The 6,727-nt window shown below is 40.7% G+C and overlaps 1 long non-coding RNA gene across 1 annotated transcript in view; it reads left to right on the forward strand.

Annotated features, from left to right (window-relative positions):
• Positions 1-5,943, forward strand: part of LOC142358818 (uncharacterized) — a 116,922-nt gene extending 110,979 nt beyond the window's left edge. Inside the window, exon 4 of the long non-coding RNA XR_012761878.1 lies at positions 1,564-5,943. This is a non-coding gene — a long non-coding RNA (uncharacterized LOC142358818). The remainder of the gene's footprint in view (positions 1-1,563) is intronic.
• Positions 5,944-6,727: the final 784 nt, after the last annotated feature.

The following is a 6,727-nucleotide window of genomic DNA, read 5'->3' on the forward strand; positions in this document are numbered from 1 at the left end:
CAGTACCGACGCTATGAAGGAACAAAGGGAACAGCGAACATCGGTTGATTTGCTATCTGTCTTCAGAAGGCATCTGAATGCTGGTGTCCTGGTTGCCCAAATGTGTTCTTTGGACATATTGCAAAGGCAAAAGGTGAAGCTCTCTTGGCTTGTACACATAAAGAATCAGAATTATTAGGGCTAGAGGCAATCTCCAATAGCTCTTCTGATATCTAAAAGATATGATTTTTATGAAGGACCCCAAAAATACGAACATTTCTTCTTCTTTATTTGCTGAATAGAATTCTCCTCAAAGAGAAGAGTTTCTTTGCAAGACTCGCCTTGGCAACTAACCACACTGCTGGAGCTTCTAATTCTTCGCTGGTATGATACGAAAAGTTTTTCGATTTTTCCTCTGGGGACAAGTCATTCAGTTCCCATATTTTTGAAGTCAGCTGTGTTTTCTCAGACCCTTTGTAAATCAGCCTTCCCATGGTTACGTGTTCCTTACAGACAATATCTCGTTGGCTGCCAACTGCAGACGGTTTAAGCTAAATATTTTTCATACTCATAGAAAGAGACTGTAATGTGTCCATTCTCTATGTAACAAGGAGCAGCAGCAAAGGACAGAAATTGTGCAGGAACGAAGATCATTTCTATTCTTCCAGTTACACTCCTATAACTGAGGGTGGAATTTGAGGTGCAGATACAAGGACCCACAGCAGCTAGTGAACTTCCTTACCTGCTTATGTCACATCCATCGCTCTCTATGTTTTGGGGGTCTATGTCTGAATATTGGGTACAATTTTGAACAACTGTAATCATGGTGCTAATTGAGGGTATTTTGCTATTGTGTGTGACCGTCCGTGCCTTCCTCCCACAAACCCCAGGCACAAACTGATGATGCCAGATAAGAAAGCTGCTTCTGCACTGGGGTAAGGCCCAATTCTACTTGTGAAGACATGAAAAATAAAACATAGCACACCATCTTGCTAGGCCGCACTGTCCAGTTTGCATAGTACATAGCAACAAGTGACCTGTTAAATGATGACAAATCCTTTAGCTCCTGGCTTTAGACCTCTGACCTCTTGACTCCCTGCCTGTATCCAGGGAGCAGTCTGTGGAGAAGAAAGCAATAAAGGGCTTGTAATCTAGTGGTTTCAAGAGAAATTACATCAAAACCAGCTGTTACACCACTAGTCGTTCAAGACTGACAACATGTTAACAAAAATAGGGCTTTATGTTGTGTGGGCTTTTGCAACTGCTGAAGGCCCAGTGCTGCTCGCCCCCTCCCCTCTTTTATGGAAACAGCAGTAAATGTCATTCCAAGTAAACGTGCCCTATCATCCTTTAAACTATGGGTAAGTTGTGTTTGATTGCAGTCTCTTCTTTCTCATTTTAATTAACTGTGTTGGACTGTTTCTCAACTCTGAGCTTTACGATGTGTTCCCAACTTCAGAGCTCAGAGTGACTCAGCATAGAATTTCTGCATTTCCAGTTGCCTCTGACTGATATTTATACTTTGTTTTGATTATAATTTAGAATTTCTCTCTCTTTGTTTTATTTTGGAAACATTACATACAGGTACATAGGATTTATGCCGAAGTAAAGTCTACTTTTGCCTCGCTGGTTTTGGTGCTGGCACCTGAAATGATTTGAGGTACATTTTAAAACAGACTGTGCCTAACAATGGATGTCAAAACTTTAGCATGGGATTCTTGAAAAACAGACTACGTCTTTCTGTTGATCCACACATGCATCTGAAACACAGCAAACCAACAAACATCACTGTGGAGAAAACCAAAAATGAAGGAGCACGGTGCTGTTGGAGGAGCTCACAGAGAAACATGTTGCTCAGCACCTCTCAGAGTCCTTCAAACCCGAAGCACTTGTCTACTGTGTATTTGAATAAGACAAAAAACAGAATGCCTGAGAAAGAGCGTCAAACCCTTCTCGCTGCCTGACCCTTCCTCATCTCAATGTTTTTCTTCAGATCTCTACTTGTGCCTGTTCCTTCTTGCCCTGGGTTTGGCTGGGATAGGGTTAATTTTCACAAGAAACCAGTTGCACTGACCCAAACCAGCCAATAAAATGGGATATTGGATACCATGTGGTGTCATGCTTGGTATTTAAGTGGGGGAGCTGGCTGGAGCAGGGTGATTTCCTACTCGGGAGCGAGCTGAGCATAGGGCAGTGAGAAAATTGCACTGTGTGTATTCTTTTTATCAGTGTTGTTCTTTCCTTCTCCCTTTGCTGTTCTGTTAAACTGTCTTTATCCCAACCCATGCGTTTTGGTTTTTTCTTCCTATTCTCCACCCCATTCTACCGCAGGGGGAGGAGTGAGAGAGTGACCACGTATTTCTTTGCTGCTGGCTGGGTCTAAGCCATGACACTTCCATAAAAACTCTATGCTATAACCTAAAGGAAAAAAAATATATTGGAAGTTCAGTCAGTAACTTCAGTGAAGCCGCAAACTTACTTCTGCTGTCTGTAAGATTCGACAAGAACAATTAAAAAAAAGAAGAGATTAGTATTTTCAGTCACAGAGAATAATTATTTCCAGAAAGAGAATGTCTAAATGGGCAGTTATGTCTCCTGCTGACGCTTGTGGTAAGTGGTTGAAAGCTGAGGAAAGCTAGCAAGATGAGGCAGCTACAGTGAGTTAATGTGAGGCCAAATGATATTCCCAAAACACAGAAGATACTGTATCTTTTCTGTTGGATGAGAAGAGATGGAAAGTAACATCCAGCCTGGAGAAAGAACATCTGTAATAGACATCGAGTCCTCCTAAATTAGGCCTACACTGTATCTGTAGGTGCCAAGGACCTGCCTCTTTCTCTGTCAGTAATGCAGTTTGCCTACTTATCCAAGAATGCCCAAGCTTTGGATATAGCAGCATGCTCAGAAGAGCTTATTCTGGAAAAACCAGGCACATACCTCTAGATATTAGTTATAACATAGGATTAAACAGATAACTTTTTAATCCAACCAGTTGGTATTCCACCAAAGTAGCTGTTGAATCTTTCACCCAGAGAGTGCAGGTCTGTTTTTGGGAAGATCTCAGCCTACATCCAAAGGGAGATCCCTGATCATCAGGTCTGCTGGGTGAAAACACCTTTTCCTCCAAAAGAAGCCGCTGAGTTTGTAGAAATGAGTAAGTGAGCAGAGACGAGACAGTTTGATGCCTTTATAGACAGGTTTTGGGGGGACTTCGTAGGAAGAAGAATGCCCTGGGATCCTGCTCCTTGTTTTCCTGATCTACGTCCTACACAGCCCAACTCGGTGGCCTGGGGACAGAGCCCTGCGACATCTCACCTGACAGTCACCTGTCCTCTTATCCCCTTTCTTATCAGCCCCCAGTAGCTTGCTTTTCCAGCCCTCTGCTAGGGGCCTCCCTTAGGGTGAGAAGCCAGGAGGACGGCTTCCAAAAAGAGAAGAGAATATTTTTAGCTTCTTTAAGTATAAACGAAGGAGGTTTATCTGTACCAGCTAGAAGGAACGTGTGACTGTTGCTTGTCTGGAGAGTGACACATTATGCAGTGGAGCAGTAGGAAGAGAAGCTGACATAACACGGGTTATGAGTAGAGGAGAAGAAAGCAAGAAATGACAGCTTCTGTTCATTTTAGAGAAACACGAAGAGCAAAAAGATGATTGTCCTGAGGCTTCCCTTTCTCCAGCTGTATGTTTTCCCAATCCTCCCCACCCCTTTTTTTCATGTAGGAAAAAAGACTGAGAAATATGCTTATGAAATATATGTGCAGGTTTGCCAGCAGATTTGATAGCAATGCCACTTCATCAATTTATTAGTTTTCCATTGTTATAAACCTGTGTTCATGCCTGCAATGTGAAGGGTTGCAAAGTTAATTCCTCGGTATTGCCCAGGAAGACCACATAGAGGTTTTTTGGTTTAGATCATTTGTTTCAAGCTAGTCATTAACTACAGGGAGATTTGGAAGTCATCTCCACTGTCATATATCTTACTTTCAATTTGCTTAAAAACTCTCTCAGTCAAACTTGAGGGTCCGGCTACTGTATGCATGGCTGAAAAGTACCCAGGCATAAGGCAAGCAGCAGGTGAGACCTGCTGCCTCCCCCCAAAGCCCTGTGATGGCCTCTGACACCACGCTGAGCATGCAGCTAAAGCTAGAAGGCGAAACATTCTTATTCTGTAAAAGGAGATCAGGCTCAAGGACTGCTTCAGAGAAATGCTCCTGCTTCGTATGTACATCAGGGAATGGACCCCAATCAATCCAAGGGAGGACAAGTCAAAAATAGAAAACCTGTCATCTTCTCACTACAAGGAGATGGTGTCAGAGGTGCTCCCTACACCAGGCCGGGGGTCCAGCTCAAGCCTGGGTGCTGGTCTGCCCAGAAGCCTACACCCACCACTCATTCCTACCAAAACTGTGCAAAAAGTTGTGAAAGGGGGGTCCTCCACACAGCTCCATCAGTCAGCACACTGTGGGGCATGTGGCTGTCCCCAGCAGCTGGGAATCTCTCCAGGTCCTTCACACCCTGAGACAATCTGAAGACAGACTGAAGCTATCCTTTTGTTCACCTTTTTTTTTGCCACAAACCTGTTCACTTTAAGAACACACTGAAAACAATGAAAGCCAAAATTTTCCACTGGTCCATTCGAGGATGCACTAGGAAGAGAAACATTTGTCCAAAAATTCGTAATGGGCTGAAGGCCCTTAGTTTTGCAAAGAAAAACTGGCAATTCTTTTTTTCTTTTCTTTGCTAAATCACCTCTGATTTCCCTAAATAGTTCTCATATTGTAAAAAGAATACTCTCAGCAGTACTTCTCCTCCTTCTGGTTAATTTAGTTTTCTGAGAGGAATTAAGAAGTCACCAGTTCGTGGGTGTCTCTTGTGTTCAGCTAAACATTAATATATACTATTACTGAGGAAAGACTGAAATAATCTACAGCAGAAAATCTAACCCTCTGGAGAATGCTCCTGGTCCCTTAGAAGTTTTGTCGAAGTTTTCTGTGCTCTGTACTGGATTAATATTTGAGTAACTGGAAAATGCATTTTGTGTGAAGAAACACATTATTTTATAAATGCAGAGTAGGAGGAATCAAATTTTATGCTCATCTCTGTAGCCACCTTTGTATATTTAATGCAATGCACTTGAAAACTGATTTTCTTTTTATAAATCATTATATCCATGAGCCAGTGAAGTTCTTCTGGAAATGTACTGAGACAAATGCTCATTCACATTAAGGCTTCCTTAAACTATCCTCATACATGTAAGGCCAATAAAGGGACTTTACAGTGTGTGGAAATGTCATTTAGTCCCAGACTATGGACCTCTGCCCTCCATAAAGTGTGAAGTAACGTTACCACAAATGCCTGTTAAGTTCACTCTCTTTAACAGAAAGCATCTCAATGAGACTGCAAAATTATATATTTTGTAGTTCTGCAGTGAGCTGAATTTTCATTTTAGGGTATTACCTTAGTAATAGGATGAATATTTTTCAGTATCTCAGTTGTATAGTTTAAAGTCTGGGCAGTTTTTTCTACCATTATTTGTGAAAGCCAATCTTGACCCTCTGTTGCTCTCTAAAGAATAATTTTATAGACTGAGAAGTATGCTTTAGAGACCACTTATGTAGAAACTGGCAGCCTTCAGGGTGTAGGTGTCTTTGGCTGAGTCACTTGTAAATTACTGTGACTAAATGACAGTTTACCAGCATGCAAAGCCATCAGAAATGCACAGCTGAGTGACTATGAGTGCATTGGAATGACGTATTTGATCTCATTTGCGGTTTATTTTATATGTTTAAGTTTATCAGTCAAAGCCTACAAGCAGAGGACAAAACACAGAGACAGCTGTTTGACATCCAACAACAGTCCTCTGTTCAATACAGCATATAATAATGTATAGATACTATTTAAAATAATGTAGATTATGAAGCTGTACCTCAGTGATTAAGACTTGTGTGGCTCTCTCCAGCAGTGCGCAAACTATATACCATCATGTACATAAGTACACAAATGTCCGTATATAATTTCTCTGTCTCTGCCATGAACATATATATGTCATTTAAATACTGCTTATCAACAGTGTGCAATAGATGTATCACATAGGAGAAAAAAACATATGCATATACAGCTGTACCTTTAAACATCATCTATACATAAATTCTTACACACGTGCATCTATAAACCTCCTGATATTTTACAAATATCTATATTTTACAGATCAGTCATATGTATTTATAATGCTATATTTGTGTACTTTGCACACGGAAAACAATACAAATAAATGCAGAAGTGTGCCTGATAATGCAAGACTGAAGTTTATAAATATATATATGCAAAGGCAAATGTGATATGTTACCTTCACACAGTGGATCTGTTTCTTTCCTCCCTGCTATAATTTTGTTGAAAAGAAATTTATTGCTACAGATTTACTCCAGCACAGAAAACTTCAGACTCCAGATCCGCAATTTTAGTACCTAATAAGCTTCATTCTTGAGATAACAGATTTGCAAAAAACAAGTCATGTCTACTGTCTTTATTCCTTTTTATGATATTTGATATTGCCTCGCAATGCCCTTTGGAACATACTCATAAAATAATCTCTGTAACTTTGTAGCTAAGTGATGGAAAACCTGTGAGCTTCTTAGAAGTCACAGCTGGACTAAAATTTGTTCCTTTTTTTGGCTTAAGTTAAAACCTCTCAAGCTAAAACCTCACTAAATGACTCCTGTAGAAGTATAATAGAAGATGGACTAAGTCT

This window comes from Opisthocomus hoazin, chromosome Z (assembly GCF_030867145.1).
Source record: "Opisthocomus hoazin isolate bOpiHoa1 chromosome Z, bOpiHoa1.hap1, whole genome shotgun sequence".
NCBI lineage: Eukaryota > Metazoa > Chordata > Aves > Opisthocomiformes > Opisthocomidae > Opisthocomus > Opisthocomus hoazin.